The sequence below is a fragment of the Nomascus leucogenys genome, chromosome 8 (genome assembly GCF_006542625.1).
Source record: "Nomascus leucogenys isolate Asia chromosome 8, Asia_NLE_v1, whole genome shotgun sequence".
NCBI classification, from domain to species: Eukaryota; Metazoa; Chordata; class Mammalia; order Primates; family Hylobatidae; genus Nomascus; species Nomascus leucogenys.
This window is the reverse complement of record NC_044388.1, coordinates 100,524,510-100,538,697: the sequence shown is the minus strand read 5'-3', so window position 1 is coordinate 100,538,697 and position 14,188 is coordinate 100,524,510. Positions and strand designations below refer to the sequence as shown.

Below are 14,188 nucleotides of genomic sequence, written 5' to 3'. Positions count from 1 at the left end.
TTTTACATCTGCATATGAATTTGCAATGATGTAAAACAAAATTTAAATTCACACATGATAAGGGGACTTGGGAGTTGTGGGCAGGGGCTGGGGTGGAGGCAGATGACAGTATTAAATAGAAAGATCAGGGCCAGGCACGGTGGCTCATGCCTGTAATCCAGTGCTTTAGGAGCCAGAGGTGGGAGGGTTGCTTGAGGCTAGGAGTTTAAGACCAGCCTAGGCAACATAGCAAGACCCAGTCTGTGCCATATATATATATAAGCTGAGTGTGGTGGTGTGTGCCTGTAGTCCCAGTTGCTCGGGAGCCTGAGGCAGAAGGATTGTATGAGCCCAGGAGTTTGAGGTTGCAGTGAGCTGTGATCAAGCCATTGTACTACATTCTGGGCAACAGAGTGAGGCCTTGTCTGTTTAAAAAAAAAAAAAAAAAAAAAGTCAGGACAGGTCTTATGAAGAAGGTGAGATTTGAGTAGAATTCCAGAGTAGAAGCCTCACATTGAAACTTGGCGGGTACATTTTGACCTAGAGGAGTGATTGTGGTCCTTCTTTACTACTTAATGTCTGAGGGATTGGGGTATTTGATTTCTGTCTGAACCTCGATTTCCTTACCTGTAAAGTGGTATCGGTAATACCTACCACACCAAGTTGTAGTGGTTGGAAATAACGTATATAAAGCGTGTGCTCCAATGCCTGGCCTGTAAATAGTTTTTATTTTTTTCTCCCCTCTCTTCCTCATTTGTTAACCAGCTTTTTGCATTTATGTTTTAGCTCTAGCTGCTAGATTAGGAGATTTTTTGACAGGTTCTCACTCTGCTGCACAGGCTGGAGTACAGTGGTGCAATCACAGCTCACTGCCACCTCGACTTCCCCGGGCTCAGGTGATCCACCCACCGCAGCCTCCTGAGTAGCTGTGACTACAGCCATGTTCTGCCACGCCCATCTAGTTTTTGTATTTTTTGTAGAGATGGGATTTTGCCATGTTGCCCAGGTTGGTCTCGAACTTCTGGGCTCAGGTGATCTGCCTGCTCTGGCCTCCCAAAGTGCTGGGATTACAGGTGGCTGATAATTTTTTCTTTTTAATGACTGCAAAAAATAGTGATAAAATTATATTTAGAAGAATTGGGATTTTCAAGTTCTAACATTTACGTTATTGCTTCTGGGTCAAGTTGCATAGGTCCAGAAATTCGAACAGGTTGTGTGTATCGTGTAGCTGGTGTTTTTCCAGCTGTCATTTACCTCTTACATTTTCTGTCTTGGTGTCTTGGCTCCACATCTAGGAAAACTGCTGCCTTGAGTTTTTGGAAATTGCCAGTTTGAGACTTTGCTATGCCATTGTGTTGTTATCTAGCCTCTTACAAGGTTTTTATATAACAGATGTTCACTGTTTGTTGGGGAGAATGATTTACCCCCAGATACCATACGGATGAATCTTTGCAGTTATTCTAAAATGAAGATACTTATGGTAATTTTAGAATTGTTCTGAATTGCTTTATTCAAAGGTATTAGGTATCTCCATCAAAGTATTGCTTTTATTTCTCCCCATCTGATACCTTTAAATTGTGGTAAAGGTGGAATAACCTTTTCTATTAAGTAGTTTTCTTTTTTCTTTTTTTACTTAAATTCCAGACTTGCAGAAAAGTAACAGTAATGTTCAACAAACACTGATCTGTCCTTTACTCAGATGTGTCAGTTGTTAGCATTTTGACACGTTAGTTCTGCCTCTCACACACACATTGTTATTACTATCATTGTTTCGTGTGCGGGGAACCATTTGAGGGCAAATAGCAGGCACCACAACCTTTCACCTCTGAATCCTTCAAGATGTTCTCTTCTATCACCTTGATAAAGTCATCAAATTTAAGAAGTTTGACATTGATACAAAGCAGCTTCATTTGTAAAATGGGAAAATTGGTTTCTCTTGCCTGTGAACTGTGGTAATTTGTGTCATGAGCATAAGGCTGAATTAGGAAAAGTTGTTGAAAGTGAGTAGGTAAACAGCTTTGTGTCTGCCTATTTCACTTCTGCCACCCCACTCTGTGCTCTTTCCTGGCCAAGAGTGACCTCCTGTCTGTCCAAGTCTCATGTGAGTTCCGGGTGATGGGTCCACAGCTCTTGAGTTTATAGGAGAGTTCTATTTAGAAACGACTGACTCCACACAGACTGGTTTTGCTGCCCTAAAATGCCAGATTAAGGAGAATGAGACATCAGTAACATCTGATTTTAATATCCAAGTAAATTGTTACTTTGAGGTCTTGTTTGTTCCTCTACCCGTTTATCAGCTCTTTTTTTTTTTTTTTGAGACTGAGTCTCGCACTGTCACTCGGTCTGGTGTGCAGTAGCGTGATCTCTGCTCGCTGCAGCCTCTGCCTCCCGGGTTCAAGTGATTCTCCTGCCTCAGCCTCCCGAGTAACTGGGACTATAGGCACGCACCACCATGCCCAGCTAATTTTTGTATTTTTAGTAGAGAGGGGATTTCACTGTGTTGGCCAGGCTGATATGGAACTCCTGACCTCGTGATCTGCTGGCCTCTACCTCCCAAAGTCCTAGGATTACAGGTGTGAGCCACTGCACCCGGCCTCATCAGCTCTTTAGTGAGTGCCTTCTGTGTAAAGGCACTATAGCAGGCAGCACAGATAGAAGTGAATATCAGGGTCTTTATCCTCAGATACTCAGTCTAATGGGGGAGACAGATGTACACACTGACAAGGGCAGGAGGGGACCCAAGGGAGAAAGGGTCACTTCCAAGCTGGGGGAATTCAGGAAGAACTTCACTTGAGCCGAGTCTTGAAAGGAGGATTGGATCTTTTCATTCATTTGTCTGATGTGTATTTAGCGTCACTAGTGCCGAGCACTTTGCTAGGAGCTGGGAAGATTAGTGGTCAACACAGCGCCTGCCTCAGAGCCTATAGTCTTGTGAGGGAGACACATATTAGACAGGTAAATTCACATGAACCTAGAAGAATGCATTGTGATAAGTGCCCCAAGGAAAAGAACAGTCATTAGAGAGGATAATAGGAAGGAGTGTGTGGCTGGTTGGTGTTTGGGAAGTCCTTTCTGAGCAAGTGACATTCAAGCATTTTCTAATGAACATAATTTATGAACATGACAGAACATTCAAGTGGGACAAAGAACTATAAGAAAAGTCTCCTTCACATCTTTCCAGAGTAACCGCTGTTAAGACTTGTTTGTATTTTTTTCCAGAAAATGTGTTACGATACACTTTCATGTATCTCCTTCTCTGTCATCTAGTTACCCCTTTAAAAAAAAACACACACAAATGAGCTCATGCTATACATAATATTCTTCCCTTACTATTAACTTGTTTTGAAGAAGTGTTTGTATCAGCTTAACGTGGGCCTATAGAATTTCTGTAATAATAGCAAGCTGTACAGAATTGCATTATGTGGCTATACCATGCTTGCTGACCCATTCTTCTGATGAATGCCTTGTTTTTCATATTTTGGTAACAAATGTGTCTTGGTCTACTTGTATAAATACATACTTCATTTAGATAAATTCTTAGTAGTGGAATTTCTGGATTAAGGTGTACACATGTTTCGGCCAGAATTCTCTGTTGCAAGCAGTTGAGTCACTGGATGATTTAAGGAAGAGAGGGATTTTTGAGAAAAGTATAGCAAGTGGCTCACAACGTAGTTGGGAGGGCAAGAACTGGGTTTGGGGCCAAGAACAGTGTCTCAGTCTATGCTGCAGGCACAGCTGGTGCCGGACCCTGGATGCTGCAGAACTGAGCCTTCCTGCCATCCCTTCTACCACCAGAGAGTTCCTCATGGGGAAGGTGGGTGCTTCTGATTGGTGAAGCTCAGCCTCAGCTCAGATGGCAGTGGAATTCTCCGGACAGGGGCAGGAAATAACAGCTGCTGGGCAGCCCAGAAAAGGGAAAGTGCATTTTACCTTTTGAGAGCTATTGCCAAATTGCTGTCCAAAAAGCTGGCACAAGTTTATATTCCCACTAGAGAATACAAGGACGCTTGTCTCCCACCACCACACGGATGCTGAGTATTTTTGCCAGTCTGATGGGTGAAAGTGGGAAGAAAGAACACTTAAACGCTTGAGGGATGAGTAGGAATTTGCTATGCACCCCTTACCCCCAAGGGATAGACCTCAGGCCTTGGTGCACAAGGGCTCCGTGTGGTTAAGCACTGAAAGGCCAGAGTTTGCTGCATGGGTGCGGCAGGAGCAGTGAGTGGGGGCGGGGCAAGGGACCCATGCAGGGGGTGCAGCAGAAGCAAAGATGGGGAGGGTGGAAGAGGGATGGATGTTGGGAGTTTGGAGCGGAGGCAAGGCTGGAAAGCAGGCCTCGGGGGTCCAGACGCTGCAGGCAGAGCTGTTTTGATTTTGTCCTGTAGGTTTCCTGCTCTTTCAAGCCAGGGAATGAGAGGATTAGGTTTGCTTGTTAGAAGGAGCAGCTGACAGCTGTGGGGAGCACTGGCGTGAGAGGCCTGGGGCAGGGAGGGAGCTTGCATCCTGGCCAGAAATGTTGAGGGTGAGGACGAATCCAGTGGTGGTGGCGGTAGGGATGGCCACTGTCATTACAGAGACCTCTCAGCAGCTAACCCCTGGGCCACATCCTGGGTTTCTGTCATCGTTCTCTCCTGGCGTTCCTCAGCGCCAGCTCCTTGCTGGCTCTTGGCTGCAGTGGTTCAGTCACGCCTTCATTTGGGGCCATCTCCCTTTTCAGCTGAGCTCTAGGCCCTTTTTCTCATCTCATTTCCTGTCCTTCCCTTGTGCCCTGGGCTTCTGTGGCAACAGCCCCCTTGCCCTCCTCTGAAGAGAGCCTAACACCCATTGCTGCCTCCTTTCAGAAACACATTTCTACCTGGAGTGTTCCTCCTCCTCATCCTGAGTGTGGCCCAGAAGCCATTCCCTCCTGGCTGCCCCTGGTGGAGTTAGCAAGTCCCTCCCAGGAGTGAAGCAGGATCCCAGGACTCCCGCCTTGGCCCCACTTTGATTCCCCTAGGCATTGTCCCTCCTGCCCCTGCACAATTCTAGACCTCTGAGAGCAGCATCTGTGCCTCACTCTCAGGGTCTCATGGAGCCCTGTGCAACTCAATGAATATTTGATGGTGAATTAATTTTCTGATGCTCCAACTTGTTTGTGCTAAAGAATGTCTGAAACTTAGTGTTAGAAACCTTAGCCACTGTTCTTTGTTTGTGAACTAGCAGTTTCCAGTACCCCTGGAATGCAGCTGGTTTAGATTGTGTTCCATTTGTGTGGTCCCAGTTTAGCTATAAGTGTTGTAAATGTGACAGGTCCTTTTACTTTTTTTTTTTTTTGGTTAAAGCTTAGTATTATTTTGAATTTAAAGCATATTTATGGGAATGTCTCTGTGCCAGAGTCTGCTGGGTGCTGGCACATTATTTTCAGTTAAAATTCAGTGTAAGGGATGCTATTATTGCCATTTTACTGACAAGAAACCTGAAAGTTAGATTTAGCAACTTACCTAGTGTCACTCAGCCCCATAAGTGACAAAGCTGGGATTTGAACCCTTGTCTTCCATCTCTGGCAAGCCCCAGCACAACACAGCTGCTGTGATTTTGAAATCACACACAGATGTGATTTCACTTAGCTATTAAGCCTTGCTTCTGAATACTAAAAATATTTATACAGATTCCCGAAGGGCACTTACTTGTTTTTGTATTTTTGACTGTTCTGTGTCCTGCATGTTGAAAACAGTATTTACTGAAACAGCCTTATTGCAGCAAAGGAAATTAAACTATATATATGCATATATATCTCCACAATTTTACTACCCAAAAACAACGTGATTTTTACTTTTTGTTTCTTTCCAATCCAAGTCCATTGTAAAGAGGAGCTCTTTACAGAGAATGTAAGATCACGGTTTTGTACTGGCCTGAGCTTTGTCTCTGTGGCTCTCTTAGTTTCTTTCAGCCATTGTTCCGTGGTCGTAGCTGTGCAGGGCTGGCTTTCTTCCTAATCTGAGTTTGATTTTTGTTGTTGTTTTGTCTTTTCTTTTTTCTTTCCCTTCCCGTCCCTTCTTTCACCCCTCCCCTCCCCGCCTTCTTTACCCTTTCCTTTCCTTTTGAGGGAGTGAGGAGTTGGGTATTGAGAGAGAACTCAGAATTGCCCAAATTTGGTGGGTTTTTTTTTTTTTTTTTTTTTTTTTTTTTTTTGAGATGGAGTCTTGCTCTGTTGCTCAGGCTGGAGTTCAGTGGCTCGATTTCGGCTCACTGCAACCTTTACCTCCTGGGTTCAAGTGATCCTGCCTCCGCCTCCCGAGTAGCTGGGATTACAGGCGTGTGCCTATAATTAGCCACGCCCTGCTAATTTTTGTATTTTTAGTAGAGACGGGGTTTCACCATGTTGGCCAGGCTGGTCTTGAACTCCTGACCTCAAGTGATCCACCCGCCTCAGCCTCCCAAAGTGCTGGGATTACAGGCATGAGCCACTGTGCCTGGCTGGATTTTGTTTTAATTCATGCTTATTATTTTGAGTGAGCTACAAACCAAACCTCACACTCCAGATAAGATAGAAGGTCCTCCTAAATGAAATGCCTCCATGGAACATTAGCATTCACTGTGGAATCAAGGCTTTCTGTAATTGTAGCTTAAGTGAGAAAATGAATATTTCATCTGAATTCTCATGTTTTAGTTAGATTGTGAGTTTTATTATGAAGAATAAAAGCAAAACTTTGTAATTAATCTTTTTTCTGAGTGATTTGACAGTAAGAGCTGGAAGCTATAAATTAACCGGAAGACAAGAGTGTCTAAATTTTGTCTACCCATGGGCCTGTGTTGGCTACTAGCCAGGTGCCTGAAGGCTGCTCTTAATGTACGTTGAATAGAAGACACCTGTCTTATCTTGCTCATCTTTAACTTGCGGCACAGCTCGATCTGCATTGAGCGTTGAGTCCAGGAGCCTCCTCTCTGAGGACTGGCCTTCCTGAGAGTTTACTTGGGAGACTAATATATCAGACTCCTGGTGTTGTGGCCCCTGGACAGCTTCTGCCCTAAAACCTCCTTTGTGAACATCACATTGACCATAATGAGAGCAGCGTTCGTCCAGCTATAGCACCTACACCTGTTGTGGGATGCTTTACTGATATAATCTTTGCACCACTGTGAGGTGGGTGCCATCATCCCTGTCTTAAAGATGAGGAAACTGAGGCTCAGAGAGGTTACTTGTACCACAAGTAAGGAAGTATGTGAGTGGGAATGGGAACCTCAGTCTCTGACTTTTTCCTGTTGGTACATGGCATGTGGTTTATTCTCCGAAAAGAAAAAGGATCCCTTCGGTTTCATTTACTTCTTTTTTAAGAGAGTAATTTGGAAGAGGCTACTGGTGATCAATTCATTTCATTGTTAAAAGTTAGGCAAGATTTTTTGACTTTATTAAGAAAGGGAAAGCATTTTAGTTATATTTTTATAGACATAATGTGGGTTCTTTTAATTCTCAGATTAATTAGCTCATTCTTTGAACTTGCCAGCTTTTCTTTATTAGGCAAGCTGAAGTAGTGTCAGAAGAAGCTTGGGGACCATCTTTTGCTATTAGCTTGGCAGTGTTCCTTGTAGCAGCATTGGCAAGGTATATAAAATTTTTGTTTTTGCCTGCTTATCCACATAGAGAATTAACATCAATAAAATTTCAAGCATGACATTCCTGAAAATGAGGTCCTTGGACAATTTAGGAATACTAACTTAAGGAATAAACATTGGTATGCACCATTAGGGAAGACTTGGGGTCACTGCCAGGGCCATCCAGGTAAAATTCTCTCTCCAGATAAACTGGTTATACAGTTTCCTAATTACTGGAATGCACCTACTAAGTCCCAGTTTACAGGGCCCCCGAGCAATGAGGAAGATGTGGGACAGAGTAGTAAACAAGCTGGATGTCTCACCTTGTGAGCAGAAGAATCTTACAATTAAGTGAGAACTTAGGAACATGGATAGGGAGTTCAGATTTGCCATTGTTATGCTAAAGTACAGCCTTTTCTGTATTTTTACGCTAAAGTACAACCTTTTCTGTATTTTTATGCTAAAGTACAACCTTTTCTGTATTTTTATACTCAAGTACAACCTTTGTATAGGTATTTTGATATCTCCACATGACTTGATTTTGAAAGTTATCCTGCACTGGATCAGATTAGTGCACTTTAAGATGGCAAATGTTTCTTCTATATTCATTTTCAACTGTTAAATTGGGTGTGAATTTAGCAGCATGTTTACTTCATAAAAACCTCAGAGGGCATATATATATGGACTTCATAGCCGTGTGTTGCTGGAAATTCTTCAGAGCTGGGGTCAGCCATGTGGTTGATTATGTATAAGAGGCTTTAGAAGCATGTGTCTCCATCGGAACTGGATTGCGTCTGTGTCCCTGCTCTCTGTGGGCCAGGGGCTGGGCAAGGGAGGAGTTGTGCTGGTGTAGGAGACCCTATTCCAGCAGGAGCTTTGTCCACACAGAGCGGGCTTTTCTGTAAACCCCTGAATGAAGTATCACTTAGGATTCTAGAAAAAGAGGTGGAAGCCCTCGCTTTGGTCCCAGCCCTGCTTGACCAGAGCCTAGTCACCTAACCTCTGGAACTTCATAACCCCTATTTCTAAAATGAAGCTACTTTTTTTGACTTGGGAAGGTCACAGGGTTATTGGGGTGCTGAAGCGTCGTGTTTTATGTGCGCAGGCTCTGTACATCACCGTGTGCTTTTTATGTGGATATGTTGCTTTTGGCCATTTTTTTGAGGCAGTGTGGCTGCATGAAAACTGGCTTTTGAAGTCAAATAGGGTTCAGATCTTTTTAAAAATATTAATTAACTTATTTGTTTTTATTTTTTAGGGGCAGGGTCTTGCTCTGTCGCCAGGCTGAAGTGCAGTGGTGTGATTATAGCTCACTGTACCCTCAAACTCCTGAGCTCAAGTGATCCTCCCACCTCTGCCTCCCAAGTAGTTGGGACTATGGGCGCACCACCACTGATTTTTTTAAAAAAATTTCTTTTTTTGGTAGAGACGGGGTCTCACTGTTTTTCAGGCTGGTCTGGAACTTCTGGTCTTAAGTGATCCTCCTGCCTTGGCCTCCCAGAGTGCTGGGATTATAGGCATGAGCCACTATGCTTAGCCTGGGTTCAGATCTTAAATCCAACATTCATTTAGCTGTTTGACTGTGAACATTGATTTCTTCTGTAATGCTTGCTTCATGTGTGAGCATGAAGTGAGATACCAAACATAAAAGTCTTTTGTATGCAGCATGTAGATGTTTGGTGCATAGTATTTTGATAGTTTTAGTGTCAATACATTTTTCTGTGTGTAGCTCTCTGTGTCCAGATTTCTCTGGCACTTTTTCCTGCTTTGATTAATATAAGATGCATTTTAGAAGATTTAAAATGTGCAGTGAATGGATTTTATACCTTAAAATTATGTTGCAGTGGAGTGCCAGGAATAAAACAACTGGGAACCAAAAGCCCGTGAAAGTTGAATGAATGCATCTTGTTTCTTGGTTGCTGCAAAGGTGGTACTAAGCCAATAGATGGTGCCGTGATATCAGGAAATGAGAAAATATTTACTTCTAAAATTCATCATATTGTTACAGGAAATGCAATATAGTCAGCTCTTGCCAGTTCTTAATCTATTCTAATTAGATTGGATTTTGTTCTTGATTCTGTGTAAAAAAAATATTAAACGCCTTTTATAGACAAAATGGTGAGGTATTGAATTAATGTATGGGTGCTCTTCCTCCTTTTTTCCCTGCTCTGACGTTTTACCACAAAGTCTCCTAATTTGAATTGTCCTTAGCCTACAACCAAGTAAAAGCCCTTGCCAGAGCACTTTTCAGTACAGTTAAAGGAAATGCTCAGTTTAAAGTTCTTTGCTTTAAACCCCACTGAGAGAGAGTGAGGTTAACTAGCCCATCTTTATCTGCTCTTGTTTCAGAATTGGACCAGAGTCGCCCCTGCTAAAGGAAAGTGCCTTTATATGCTTATGACCTAGTGCTTGATGCCTTTTACTTCCTCATTGGTCAGGCTACGTGGAAAGTCATCTTAGGCATCAGAAGGCTTTTCACTGTGTAGTTCACAGGATGAGGGATTTGCTGTTAACCAGATCTGGGTTCATGTACCCATGCTGCCATCCCTGGCTGCGTGACTTTGGGTAGCCTCCTTCCTTTCTGTGAATTTTAGCTTCTTCCATCCATACAATGAAAATAATACCGTCTAGTCCATCAATTAAAGTGGAATGCCCTGAAATTTGGGAAGTTATTTTGAAATATGGACCTGAGTAAAGGGGACCTTTAAGAGACTTGCCAGCTCCCACTGGCCCTGCATTCCTGCGGCAGCAGGGCAGGGTGTATGCCTTGCACTCAGCTTCGGTTTCCCCGTGTGGCCTTGTGGTGCAGGGGACTGATTAAGATAGGTGCATTTTAGGGTCATTTTCGTCCTCCATTTTATCCTGTAAACAGGGATTGGTGACTTTTAAGGAAAAGTTCTCTCTCCATATCTTGTGACATTTCATTAAAATGCATTAATGAAATAAAATCTTTCACATTCTAGGCCCTGATGCCCTGATCGTTAGTCTTTTCTGAAGAATAAGTGTTTATAACCTGTCAGGTCAATGAGATGTTGCAGTTGCAATTATAAGAAAAATCCCTGTTCCCTTCAAGTGGTGTTTTAAATTATTAGGGTAAAATTTAACTCCTCTTTGACTATATCACATTTAGAAAAGGAACTCCGTTTCTTGAGGAATTAGTTTTTGAGTGAAATTGTTGGATGCCTTACAAATATTTTTAGCAAATTAAATGGAATACTTTTTTTAATTCATTGGGAATAAAAGGTAGACTTTGACATTGAGGTACATTTGCTGATGAAAAGGAAGCATTCTTCTCCCTCATGAGGGGTTTAAATGTAATACTCAGTGCTTACTCAGGAGTGAAAACATCAAATTAAACTGTTTATGCTGACAAAGGACAAATCTGGATTTCAGCAAGCGATGCAAGATTGTCTGATTGCTTGGCTTGCCTCGCCTCGCCAGGAAGCTTTTAGCCAGGACTTATAATGAAATGCATGCATACAATTAAACCATTTAAAGCCTGCGTCTGTTTTACCGAGCAGTGAGAGGTGCTCCACTGCTCTCTAGTGGCTGGATATGGTCCCCTGGCACCCGCCTTGTTTTATATTCATCAATCAGCTCTGCACACATTGGCATTGTCGGCCTCCAGAGCAAGCATCAGTACCAGGAGATGAGGCCTTGGAGGCAGGAATGGAGTGAAAAATGATCCCAGTCTGTGGGTCTGTGGAAAGCACCAAATTTTACCCAGGATGAGTGGCCAGTTGACTAACAATGAGCAAGTGTGAGTAAGCGCTCTGTCAGGGAGAGCTGACACTGATGGATTAGAAAGTCCTGTGTGTGACTCTGTTGTCGCCGCATACATCTTACACCTTGGCAGGCCACGGTGGCAAACAGGTCCTTGGCTGCTTAAAATGGACCGCTCTTCAGCAGAAGGAGCAGCTTTTTTTCCTGAGACGATCTGGTTAAATTGATTTGGGGAAAAGCAGTAGAAATCCATTTCCTGCTTCCTCTTATAACTTCATGAGTTTGAGAAAGAAATTCTGAAGACCTCTGTTTCCATGAAAGCTGCCAACCCTGGGACTTGCTGAGAGTGATTGTATAAAATAGCTGCCTGGAGGGCCAGGACCTTGTCGGAGAGGAATTTCATCAGCCAGCTTTTCTTGAACTTTTAGTGTCCCCAGCATTTTGCTTTACACGCGCCATCTTGTGTAACCCTCAGAGCCACCCTTTGAGGAAGGCGCCTCCTGTCCCCTGCCCCTTGTGCGGGGAAGGAACCTAGTTCGGTAGGGCTGCTGTGCCACTCAGTTTCCAGTCGCAGCATTCACGTTGTGCTTGATGCAGTTGCTTGTGCCTCCTGGAGCAACTTTGGCAGCTTTGCAGAGCTCGGAGTGATGTGCCCAGCTAGGGAGCGCCAGGGCTGGGCCACCTCTTGTGCCTCTTGGTGTTCCCAGAGCCTGCTGCTGCTGTGTGGGCACCTGGGAATGGGTTGTTTGAAGAAAGACTGGGAAGTTGCCCTTCTGAAGGGTGCATGAGCTTGAGAACCCATGCTTCAGAATAGGACCTAGGTTTAAAGCTTGGCTCTGCTTCTCATTGACTCTTGCCATGGGCAAACTATTTGGAACCAGTTGAGTCTCAATTTCCTTGTCTGTAAAAGGGGCAAATACTCCCAGTTCTTGAGTTCAGGGTCCAGGACCTAAGACCCTCAATGAATGTTTTCCCCTTCCCCAGCTTGAGAGTTAGTGAGCACCTTATTAGAAAAAGCAAATTTCTACCTTTCAGGTCCTTCCTAGCTTTTGACTTAGAAGCAGCAGGTTTTAGGAAATTATTTCAGTCTTTACTGTTTCTTTAGCATATCTAATAACATAGATTATAGAATTGCTAAGTTTGTTGAGTATTTTAGTGAACTCTGATATAGAAAAATAACACGTTTAAATGTACAGAACAAGTAAAAGCATTATCTAGATTGTAAAATTTCAGATTTCATCCTGAATTGGATTGTTTTTTCAGAAAAAGTTAGTTTTAAAGTGAATTACTAATCCTGATAAGCTAAGATCGAAACACCTTCAGAGGTTTTAGAAAGTGGAGACTAATTTTAGGTTTTTTTTTTTTTTTTTTTTTTTGAATGAGGCTATTTTAAAATAAATGCTGTTAGATACTTGAGTGGCATTGCTAAACAGTGAATGGCATATGTTTAATCATTTAAAACATTTAACTAAATTCCAGTCTCATTTGAATTTCCAAGCAAAACGACACAAATTAACTGTATCCAGATGTGTGTGGTAATCGTTGAGCTGAAATAAAGAAAAAGCAAGTTTGAAAGCATGCTTTTTTGGGGTGGGGAGCTAAGAAAAGATAGCTCCATCTCCCAGGCTTACTTGCTAATCTTGATTTCAAGCATTTGGCTTTGCTATTTAAGAGGCAAACGTGGTGGAATGGAAAGAACATCGCACACTTTAAATTCAGAAAGATCTGGCTTCAGAATCCCAGATTTGCTTATCACTGGCTGTGTGATCTGGGCACGTTCCTTATCTCTGAGCTTTATTCTCCTTCTGTAAAATGGGACTACTACTACTTGCCATGCCTGAAGAGCAAACAAAACTGATGTGACTGTGCTGTGAAAGTTCTTAAATACCGTGTGCATCTGTTGTAGTTTGTTCAGTGCTGTGTTTGCCAAGAGTACACTTCTGGATAAGTGGAGTCTAGCCCCATGCTGAAACGCTCAGAGGACTTCATTATTAAGATGATTGTACCTCTAAGACAGTCCTAAGGAAGCCCTCCTAAGGACAGTGGGCAGGAGAGTCATATTGTATTTGTTTGTGATGATTGATTGCTGTTGTTCTTTGGGTCTGTTGACTCATGGATGGATTGACCTTTAGGCCCTTGTATACAAATTTAAGGAATAAGCTGCCTGCTGCTGCTGTTATACAGAAAGACTGTGACAGCTAGCAAAGTCTTGGTCTTTTGCTTGTTTTTTCCATCCCCTCATAATGTTGGATTTTCTCCAATTTTTTATACCTTAAAAAATTGCTATTAATGCATGCACTTTGAAGAAAAATTAAAAAATACAAGTAAACAAAAAATAGCACCACCCAGAAATAAGCTTCATATTTTGATTTATGTGCTTCCAGGTTTGTATAATATATAGTGCATAAGTGTGTCTGTTAATTTTGCTTTAGAACATGTTTTTCCCCCACTAAATACTATAGCATGGGTATCTTCCCATTGCCAAAAAAATGTAGTTCTACTTTGTCATGTTTAATGTCTGTGTGTATAGTATTTTATTGTTTATTTTCCCTGGCTCCTGATTGTTGGACCTTTACATTTACTTCCAGGTATTTTTTTTTCCCCTTTAATCTAAACAGTGATCTTTTAAGAACGTGACTTGGGTACTTGTCCATGTGTTTCTTTAGAATAAGTCCCTAAGAGACTTGCTGGTTTGGTGGGTATGTATAACTGTATGATTTCCAACTGATGTTTCTGCATTGCCCATTAGAAGAGTTCTATCCATTTCTGCTTCTCCAAGTGTGTCAGAGTACCCATTTGATCACACCTTTGTCAGCACTATTATTCTTTTTAATCTTTGCTAATTTAAAAGGCAAAAGGTAGTTATTTTACTTCAATTCATATTTCTTTGATTGCTAGTGAACTTGATCAGTGT

General features: G+C 42.5%; 1 protein-coding gene across 1 annotated transcript in view; it reads left to right on the top strand.

The window, feature by feature from the left end:
* The window catches only part of PSMB7 (proteasome 20S subunit beta 7), a 61,836-nt gene that overhangs the window by 11,095 nt on the left and 36,553 nt on the right, over positions 1–14,188 (top strand). The window lies entirely within an intron of this gene.